The sequence below is a fragment of the Gossypium hirsutum genome, chromosome D03 (assembly GCF_007990345.1).
Source record: "Gossypium hirsutum isolate 1008001.06 chromosome D03, Gossypium_hirsutum_v2.1, whole genome shotgun sequence".
NCBI lineage: Eukaryota > Viridiplantae > Streptophyta > Magnoliopsida > Malvales > Malvaceae > Gossypium > Gossypium hirsutum.
In genome coordinates this window covers 7,788,080-7,799,324 of record NC_053439.1, presented here as the reverse complement: position 1 = coordinate 7,799,324, position 11,245 = coordinate 7,788,080, and the positions used below count along the sequence as shown (strand labels likewise).

Below are 11,245 nucleotides of genomic sequence, written 5' to 3'. Positions count from 1 at the left end.
AATTACTTATTTAATTTCAATAAACTATATCTACTTCTATATTTGAAAACTTTTAGAAATTGACTTTTTGAAATACAATTTATTTTATTATAGTTGAGAAACATAATTCTTTTTTAGGGTACAATTAAGAAACATATTATATATATTGATTAACATAATATCAAAATAATGTTATATATGTGATGCAAATTTCATAGCAACACAATAATAATGACATCAAAAATTTGGAAAATGTTATTAATTGAAAATACATAACACAATTTAATAGAATATTATTAGCATTTTTATTCAAAAATATTTAATTTAATAAAATATTTGCATATTTTTAATTCATTTTATTTTCAAATTAAATAAATATTTTTATATTTTTATTTCATTTGGTTTTCATTCAATGAAATAATAATATTTCAATATTTTAAATATGTAATTTTATAAATCCAATAAAAGTAAAAAAAAAAACTAAAATCTAAGTAGAATACAAATATTGATAACTTTTAACTATAAATGTTTAAAAGAACTTAAACGAAAAAAATATGTAAAAACTTAATAAGAATAAGTATAATGAAAAACCAAAATAAAATTTAAATATCAAATTTCTATTAAACTAGATAAATCGCTTAATTTCTTTTTTGAAAGTTAAATTACTTAATTTCTTTTTCAATAGTTTTTTTTTAATTAACCTAGTCCGTAACTTTTATTAAAAAATTAAAATGAAAAAAAAAGACCACTGAAACAAGGCTCAACCCCAAATCCAAAGGAAAAAAACAAACAAAAGCACAAAAACCCTAAGTCCAACTTCAAAAGAAATAGGGCAAAAACCAAAAGAACCCTAATCCTAAAACATCTGCAGCCAGATACTCCATTTTGGTGCCTCCATGTCTTCTCTACAAACAATTCGTCATTTCAGTGCTCCGGAGGATGCCCAAATCTTCTCCATGAAATCAACAGAGAATGCCCCTTCAGATAAGTATTTGAACTTGTAATTTCAGATCCTAGCAACAAGATTTCGTGGATCTAAGGTATCCCTCCTCTTTATTGGATTCATTTCCTAGTTTCTTACAATCTCATTTTTTTTTTCAAATTTGCGTTCACCAAATTTTCCAATCTTTCTTCAGGTTTCATGGATAGAAGACTAAACCCCTGCATTTCCCCCTGTCTCCGCAGTCCGTTCCTCTACAATGACCAGAACCCAGACAAGTTTTACTCCTATCTTTAAGCCCCTCTTTAGCCAAGGTATGTGCTTCTATATTTGCATGTCGTCCTACATGTTTGAATCGACATGAGACAAAATACTTTTCAAGTCTTTTTACATCAGTAATATATGCCCTTAAAACCGATCTGTCTTCTTCCTGATTTTGAAGTTTTTTTTATAATCGTTGGGGCATCACCTTTCAATTCAACCTTTAGGAACCCAAATCCTGCCCCAAATCTGATCACCTGAACACAAGCAAAGGCCTCCACTGCAAATGTTGTCAGGATGTAAGTATTGATGAAAACTTTAGATTTTAAAACCTTGCCCCTCTGGTCACAAATTAAAATTCCAGAGCATGATCTCATATGTTGTTTGTCAAATGCAGCATCAAAATTAATCTTCACGAAGGGATCTCTTAGTGGGCTCAAACCTTCTTTCTATGCATTTCTGTCAGATCTTTGTTCTCTTACTCCTTCAATTTCTCGAATGTAATTTTTAACAAACTGGGCTAAATCAGTTGCATGTTGGATTTTTCTTTCATGTACTAGTTTATTACATGACATCTATATACCCCATAAAGTACCTACAATTAATCTGATCCGTTGACTTGATTCTTTCTCAAATAATAACTTTACCCAATCTTTAATTTTTAACTAATTTTCCTCCAGGGTCTATCTTATGCCTAGACTGGTCCAAACATCAACAGCAAAAGGGCACTCCCTAAAGACATGCTCAGTGTCTCAAGACAGTCGGAGCATTGTATGCAGTTAGTTGAGTTCCCAAGTCGTCGCTGGTAAAGATTAAACAAAGTAGGGATAAAGTTATTAAGAGTTTTCCAAATTAGGATTTTAATTTTTGAAGGTAGATCCACCGCCTAGAGCTTCTTGTACATGGTTTTGTAAAAGTCGATGTTAGCTTGTAAAGTAATTGGGTTATCATATGTAATAATTTTTTGTAACCACTCCGTACTGAGTATAATCCCGAAGCTACAGCTCGCCAAACCATTCTATCAGCTTCTTTCTCCATAGGGAGAGGAATGCAAAGAATTCTTTTAGCATCATCGGCATGAAAGGTATTTTTTATCAACTGTTCCTTCCATTGGTTTGATTGGTTATCGATAAAATCTGCCACATAGACTAATCTTTGATCATTAATATCATGTTGAATTTTGTATTTCTCAGTTCCCAGAATCCATGCTTCATCCCATATTCGAGTCTGTTTCTCATCCCCAATCTGCCAACACAATCCTTTTTCAAACAGACCTTTCGCAGACCATATACTTCATCAGGTATAAGAGGGTAAGGTTCCTAAATTTGCTTGCATGAAATATGAATTAGGAAAACACTTAGTTTTTAATGATCTGGCTAATAATAAATCTGGATAACAAATTAAGCGCCACCCTTATTTTGCAAGCATTGTGATATTAAATTTTGAAAGGCACCTAAAACCCATCCCACCATTCTCTTAAAGATTTCTGAGTTTTTTCCACTCACACCAGTGGATACTGCGTTTATCATGACTTTTTCACCACCAGAACCGGCCCATAGTATTTTCTAAATTGACACAAAATCATTTTGTCAAAAGAAAACATGCCATCAATTAGGTGGGAATTGCTTGTAATACTGCTTTAATAAATACCTCCCTTCTTCCAATTGACAAAAATCTGGCACTCCATCCTTTAATCTTATAAAGCATCCTATCCTTAAGGAGTTGAAAGGTTCTTTTCTTAACCCTTCCAATCATGTTGGGTCAGCCTAAGTACCTTTCTAGGTTATGCGAGGTATGAACTTCCAAAATAGCTGTCACTTGATCCCCTTTGTAATCAAGCACATTCAAACTAAAGAATGTCATAGATTTATCAAAATTTATGCACTGCCCCAAACAACCCTCCTATTCTCGAAGTATAGTTCGTAGATTATGTACTTCTCTTTCAGTGGCATCACAAAATAAAATACAGTCATCAACAAAAAGGAGATGTGTGATAGTAGGACCTCTTCGACACACTTTTACCCCCTTTATCAAACCTTTCATTAGCAAAGATAGTCCCTCGTGAAGTAACACACCACATAAGAAGTTCAACAAATGATTTAGCAAGACCAAGCTTCTATAAGAATTTTTCCAAAAACAACCACCCCTCTCTATCGTATGACTTACTCGTATCCAGTTTTAATGCTAGACTCCCATGTTGACCCAATCTTCTTTGCTTGAAAGTATGCATAAGCTCATATACAAGTAAAACATTGTCCGTGATAAGTTGTCCTAGCACAAAAACACTTTGGGCTTTGTCAATACAAGCATCTAAAACTTTCTGAAAATGATTATCAATTGCCTTGGCTATAATCTTATAAATAGCTGTACAAAGACTAATGGGTCGAAAATTCTTTAGGTTCTTAGGGCTTGCTACTTTTGGGGATTAGAACAATGCTTGTTGAATTAATATCATCTATGCACTGCCATTATTAAGAATATTCAAAAAAAAATCGCCGACATTAGTTCCAACTATATGACAATATTTTTGAAAGAAAAGAGCAGAGAATCTGTCATATCCAGGGGCTTTATTTGGTCTCATATTTTTAATAACAAAAACAATCTCATCTCTAGTGAATTCATCCGTCAAACCTTTTTTAATGTCCTTCAAAATACGATTTTCAATCCCTAGTAGAATATAATCAGTATTGCAAATACCACCCAAAGTAAGAAGGTTTTCAAAATAACGCTTCGCCACATCTACCATCTCATAACTGTCAGAAGTGATTAGCCCAAATTCATCTTCTAACTCATCAATGTGATTCACCGTTTTCCTTTGAGAAGCAAAACTATGAAAGAATTTTGTATTTTTATCTCCTTCTTTAAGCCAATTCATCCTTGCTTGTTGTTCCTAATATTTTTCTTCCTTTTCCATCTCCAAATTTAAATGGACTTTGGTATCAATAAGTTCTACTAAGTTATTATCCGTTCTATCCATATCATCTAACTTCTCAATTCTAGCAAGTAATTTTTCGATAAGCCCCTTCTAGATTTTTTTTAATACCCAATGCCCATCTATTTAGTCCTTTCCCTATAGCTTCAAGCTTTTCTACTACTCCCCCTTTGCAGCTCAACCATAACTATTTAATTTCCTCCTCACAAGACGTCTCCATGGTCCACCAAGCCTCAAATCTGAATCATTCCCTTCTTCTACTAATTCTTTTAGTCCTAGTTTGAAAAAGAGAGAGGATAACGATCAGAAAAAGAGTGAGACAAATTTCGGCTCACATACTCTAGAAAAAGCTCAACCCATTCCTTATTAGCAATTCCTCTAACAAGACATTCTCTATATTTGTTTTAGGCAGGTTACCTCGCTCCCATGTAAACCATCTACCAACATACCCCACATATTTTAGCTGGCACTCACTCAAAATCAATTGAAATTCTTCCATTCTTCCCTGATCACGTGGCAGTCCATCTTCCTTTTCAAACGAAAAAAGAATCTCATTAAAATCACTACAAACCAACCAAGGTATTAATTTTTCACCGCCAAGCCTTCTAAAAATATCTCATGCCACGCTTCTTCCTCAAACCTTATGAGCACCATAAAATCCGGTCAATCTCCAAATTGCCCCAACTTCTTTCTTCTCGATACTCACATCAATATGGTTATTGGAAAAACTCTTCAAATTTCTTGAAAGCTCACTCCTCCAACCAAGACTTAAACCACCCCAAGTTCCATTAGCTAAAAAATCAATACTGCAAGAAAATCCACATCAATGTCGTACTTTTTCCATACAATAATTGTCAAGTTTTGTCTCCATAAAGAAGACCACCTGGGGATTGTACAACTTTAGCGTATGCTAAAGTCTTCTAACGCCCCGTTGATTCTCCAATTCATGGACGTTTCAACTTAGAATTTTCATTACGTCCGATTGGCTTTCCTATTGGCAGCCGCAGATATCTATTCAAAACTGGTTGTTCCTTGCTGTTCACCTTGTCCTTTAATTCCCTTATACGTATAGCTTGGACTAGCCTGAATATTTGATCTATGAAGTTTTTTTTCATTATTTTTGATTGGGATTTCTTCATTATCGTCCTCCATATCATCATTTTCCTCTTTTCCTGAATATAATGCTTATTTTCCTCTGTCATAAGTCCGACTACCCTCCAAATTAATTCCCCAAGTTTGAGTAATCAGCCCTCGATTTTAATGACTAACTATACCGTTCGTACCCACCTCATTTTGTTTTTTCCTTCCATTACTTGAAACATTCCCGAAGTTCCTCTCCATATGTTCTTCTCTTATCCACACGCTAGGCGTAACAACAGCTCTCATTGGTTTTGCTCGTAATGTAATATCCAACCCATATTTAACCTATTCTAACCCTAAATTTATCCTTTTTCGACAAAGCCTGTCCCCATGTCCCAATAAACCACAAAGGAAACAAAATAAAGATAACTTCTCGTAAATCACATAAACCAGATCAAAATAGGGAATTAAAATTTTATTTTTCCTCTTAAGTGGCTTCCTGATATCAAGTTGTACCCTAATACGCATAAAATTCCTATATCCCTGAAAAACATGTTTTGTATCATGTTCCAAAAATTTACCCATAAAGTCCCCCAGTTGTTTGGCCATCTAATCCGAAAAATAACCCGGAGGGAGATCATGAATTTATACCCAAAAATCAGAGTAAATTAATGGTCTAGAGGTTGGATCCTCCCCAACCTTGAGTTTATGTAATAGAATAAGGTGGTTATTAAAAGTCCTAGGTATACCACTCATTACACGCTCCAGACCCACCTTATAAAAAAAATCTAAACAAGTACCTTTTTTCACCTAGGTCAGATATCTGTATTCCCCCCAATGGATGCCATAAATTTGCCATCACATTCTTTAGTGTGGGGAAATTGACCACGCTTGTTGTAAGACAACAGCTTACCAAACACAAATCATACATCAATGTTTGTGGTTTACCTTCTAACTCAAACTGCACTCCTTCCTCCTCTTCCTCATCTAGTCTTAAGTCAGCTAGTTCTTTTTCCATAATTGTTGTTCGGTTATATCTTGACTATCTTTAAGACTTTTTGCAGAGAATAAAACAGTAATCGTACCCCACCTAAAGAACAAGAAGCCTACGATAGCAACGGCTTTATCTAAGGATTCCAACTCAGACCGCAAGGCCAATAAACCCGCAGAAGCGAACTTGTTGATAGACGAAACCCAAACGTAAAACTAGCTTCAATTAATAAAGGATAAAATTTATCAAGAAACAAAGAAGTCGACGATAAAAAAACCAATCATGAACCCTAGAAAAATTCTAGACAAAAGACATGCTACATAGAGAGTAGACTTAAAATTAATTACACAAAAAAAAATAACTAATATAACATACTTCAAATTGAAATGGTAAAAAAATAGTTGAAAAAAAATGTATATATTTTTAGTTTACAACCTCTTATTTAAATTTGACATTTTTTCTTTTTCAAAAGTTAAATCACTTAATTTGTTTAAAGTAAAATTCTTAAAATCTATTTCATTAAAATTTTATACTTAAGGGATAATTTTTAAGTTTTAATATTTTTTAAATGAATAAAAATAAATGAAATCTATACTTAAATTTTAGACATCCACTTGGAAAATAAATTAGAGTGTTTATATCAATCGGAAGCTAAAACCTTGAAATAATATATATATATGATATACGTCCAAAAGCCTATAATTAGAACTAACCATTATAAAGCACGATGGGACCGATAATTGAAATAAATCTTGGCTTATACCAAAATAAATCTTCACATGATCCACAAACAATAGGACTTAAACCAAAAATAAAATGATTTAGAACCCACGCATGCTTTACACAGGCTGAGAGCCTAGAGCTCAAATTTGCTTCGGCAATAAGATTAACTCCAATGACATTGAAAATAACAGTTGCTATAAACTTAATTATTGTAGTAGTGGGATTAAAATTAGTGGTGGGACATATCTAGAATCATGCGTTGTGGTGGCAGTTAAATAAAGATAGAAAATGATTATTGGCGTAATATTAAAATGAGAGTAAATATAATGGTAAAATTTATGAAAATCATATGTATATTGAATAATATAATATAAGTATGAATTATATTAATGTTAAACTATATTTAAAAGTAATTAAAATTTATTTATATTAAACCCTAAACACAATAAATTAATAAAATCATTTCATTTATATTCATTTATAAAATATATTAAAATAATTTGATATTAAATAATAATTAAAAGGTATAATATCCAATTTAGTCTTTAATATTTACGTCTTTTTGTCAATTTAGTCCTTTTAAAAAAAATTGTCTTTCAACTGATTTAGAAGAAGTCAAACTTTTTGAAATTAGGCAACCAATATAAAAATACACTAATAATTAGATGATTATTTATGTAGTTTACCTTAAAAATTTTTTTTTCAGAAACTACCTTAAAATTAATTTAACTATTATAAAATAATAATTTTATTCGTTTTTCTAATCATCGAGTTGTATAATACCTTTTACCAAAATGAGGAGTCCTTTGTACGTATCTCCACAAAAGCGTTCCATGGCTTTATGGCATTTTCACGAATAATTAATTCCATCAATGCCACAATTCCACCTGGGCGTCTGTCAAAAGTGGTCGTACCTGCTAAAGTACAAAATTCTCGTCAAGGAAGGACAAAAGAGTCATTTCCATATACACCGTTTCATTAAACGACGACCAACACCGTCAAGTAACCATACCACCCAAATACCAGTCTACCAGAATATTCCTCCTAAATCCGCATATAAAGGAAAAACACTTCTTAACCAATTCAACTATTGAGTTTTAATTAACTCTTAAAAGGAAAAAAAATATTGAGGTTAAAGGCCATGTTTCTGTAGATTTTTTTTATTATTAATTTTGATTGTGTATCTATATTATTTATATAAGATATAACTAACTTTTATATTAGGAGTTAAAAAAAAATTAAAAACATCTTTTATATGAAAATATTTCATGCCATTATAGATGTATTTATAAGAATATTACAACAATGTTATCAAAGACAACCATCATATCAAGATTCAAACTTATAAATTGTTTCTACTTTTCATGCTCACCAATTCCCAAAATAGTCACACCCAACCTACATATTAATATCTCAATTTAAGTTGTACTTTGCCAGGGAGATAATCAAGGTTTTTTACAAAATTATTATAAAAAAAATAAAAAAATAACCAAAATATTATAACTTTTTTTATTCACCAAAATATTATAATTTTTTTTATTTATTAAAATATACCAAAAAATAAAAAATAGAAAAAAAACTTGACACAGCCTAATCAGGCCAATCACATTGGCGGCACCAAAGGTGCCAATGTGATTGGCGGCACCAATGGTGCCAAAGAACTAAAATGTTAGTTAAGGGTAGTTTTAAGGACCTAACATGCAAATTTACCATTTTAAATTTTGAAAGTTAATTGCTGCTGTGCGCACTAAAATTGAAATATGACTAATTGACTTCTAAGCCCTCCTTATTTATTATTTTCTTTTTATTCCCCTTCAACTCACTTTTTTATTTAATAAACAAGCCCTCAACTTATTTTTGTAGTTAAATAAGCTCTTAATCTATAATTTTTACTCATAAAAGCCCTTTATTTTATTATTAAAGTAAATATATTTTACCTAAAATAATGCTATTTAAAAAAGTATAAACTAATTCGCATTTTATGTATTATTTTGATAATTTGATGAGAATAGTTTATTTAAAAAAATTACTAAATGGAGTTATTAAGAGTATATAATATAATTATAATTTATTTTTCTATTTGGGTTACATTTATGGGTGATCAGTTTTATTATTACTTCTGGTTTTTCAATAAGGCATGCCTGGTATTTCTATTAATCTTTTAATTAAATCTAATATTAGTTAAGTGATAATTAAGATACTTAGAATTCTAATTAAGTAATAACTCTATTTTAATTTAATAAATTATTCTCATTTAATAACTCTATTTTAATTTAATAAACTATTCTCATTTAATAACTCTATTTTCATTTAAAATATAAAATTTACTGAAATATAAAATTTGTTGCTTCATAATATCTTAAGAGATTATTTTAATTAAAATAGTCTAACATGTTTATGTTATAAGTCTATTAAGAATATATTAAATTTATAAATAGATAAAATAGTTTATGTTTCCATTATTTAGTCTAACATGTTTATGTTATAAGTCTATTAAGAATATATTAAATTTATAAATAGATAAAATAGTTTAATTTATTTTTTTAAATTAAAATAGAGTTATTAAATGAGAATAATTTATTACATTAAAATAGAGTTATTAAATTAAACTATTTTAATTTTATAAATTTAATATATTCCCTTAACTAATATTAAATCAAAAGGAAAAAAATAATGGAAACATAAACTATTTTATCTATAAACATAAACTATTAAATTTAATAAATTAAAATAGAGTTATTAAATAAAAAAGTGAGTTGAAGGGGAATAAAAAGAAAATAATAAATAAGGAGAGCTTAGAAGGCAATTAGCTATATTTCAATTTTAGTGCGCACAACAGCAGCAATTAACTTTCAAAATTCAAAATGATAAATTTGCATGTCAGGTCCTTAAAACTACCCTTAACTAACATTTTAGTCCTTTGGCACCATTGGTGCCACCAATCACATTGGCACCTTTGGTGCCGCCAATGTGATTGGCCTGATCAGGCTGTGTCAGGTTTTTTTTCTGTTTTTTGTTTTTTTAGTATATTTTGGTAAATAAAAAAATTTATAATATTTTGGTATATAAAAAAAAGTTATAATATTTTGGTTATTTTTTATTTTTTTATAATAATTTTGTAAAAAACCCAGATAATCATGAGATAAGGGGCTCACTTCAAGCCCTCTTCCATCTATAATTACCTCTTCTTTCAAGAAGAGCAGGTAAGTGTCATGGGACTAGAATTTTAGTTTGACAAACCACACAACTTTAAGTAATTTCTTTGCTTCCAAGTTCACTTAAATTAGTTTAACTCTCGAAAAATGAAAATTCACAAGGAAAATTCTCTAAAGTACCAAAACGAAGTGGAATCAACTCCAAAAGACAAAGAGACTTGAATCGAACAAAAAAGTGTTTGAGTAAATGTTTTTAAACATATTCAATAACTTTGAATGGAATACAATAAAGGAAGTGATTACAAATAAGTGAGAATACCTCTATATATAGTTAATCTCACCTAGATCCAATGGTATAGATTGAATTACATCAACGTTTGAGATTAGTACCTATCTACAATATGAGAGTCCTGAGAGATTTAAACTCTATGCAATCTTATCCCTTAGGATTTACATTAACCATGGTAACTTTAGTTTTACTAGAGTGGTTCATTGGGCCTGTAAGGCTTTAAATAGACGGGTTTCTCCATATGTTCCTTGAATCTGAGTCAATTCAAATTTACAAATGAGCCCCATTTAATCAATTAAACTCTATAGGACACTCTGTGTGCATTCTTCACAAACTTTGATCTACAACCTGTGACATAAAAAGGAAGATAATATCAACAATTGCTCAAACATGATCTCTACTCCATAAAACCATTGTTTTCAAGAATCCTTCATACTAACCACGATGTAAACCGCCTCTATTCTCATGGCTCTTCACACCCTTACGGTGTAAACCACCATTATTGTGTGCTTTGCAACTTGTATGGCTTAAATGTTATAAAAGCTGACATAATATTTTAATTAAATAAATATAATATTGTAATTAATTTAGTTGACTGAGATAATTGTATAATTTATCTATATCTATACTTAAAAACTTTGATCAAATTTACGCATGAATTGATCAAACACCAACTCAACTAAAACATAATTAAAAAACCATCTTTTATAAAATAATAAATATTAACACATAATGATTAATGACATTTGAGTTTAAAACATCACCATTTCTAAAACATCAATTTTATTATTTCAATTAAAATCTCATCTAATTTTTATTTATATTTTTATAAATATATTATAACTTTTTTTTCGCTAATTATAAATTTTATTATATTGATGTTGCAAGTCACCTT

General features: G+C 30.2%; 1 long non-coding RNA gene across 4 annotated transcripts; it reads left to right on the top strand.

The window, feature by feature from the left end:
• The first annotated feature begins 723 nt into the window (after positions 1-723).
• On the top strand, positions 724-3,098 carry LOC107950575 (uncharacterized). Of its 4 annotated transcripts, none has more exons than XR_001698113.2 (6): positions 724-1,019; positions 1,116-1,233; positions 1,362-1,479; positions 1,578-1,680; positions 1,861-2,264; positions 2,374-3,098. It is a non-coding gene; the product is annotated as an uncharacterized lncRNA (long non-coding RNA). The 4 variants fall into 4 exon arrangements; XR_001698114.2 differs by having other exon boundaries at positions 726-1,019; positions 1,408-1,479; positions 1,578-1,641; XR_001698112.2 differs by having other exon boundaries at positions 726-1,019; positions 1,408-1,479.
• The last annotated feature ends 8,147 nt before the right edge of the window (positions 3,099-11,245 follow it).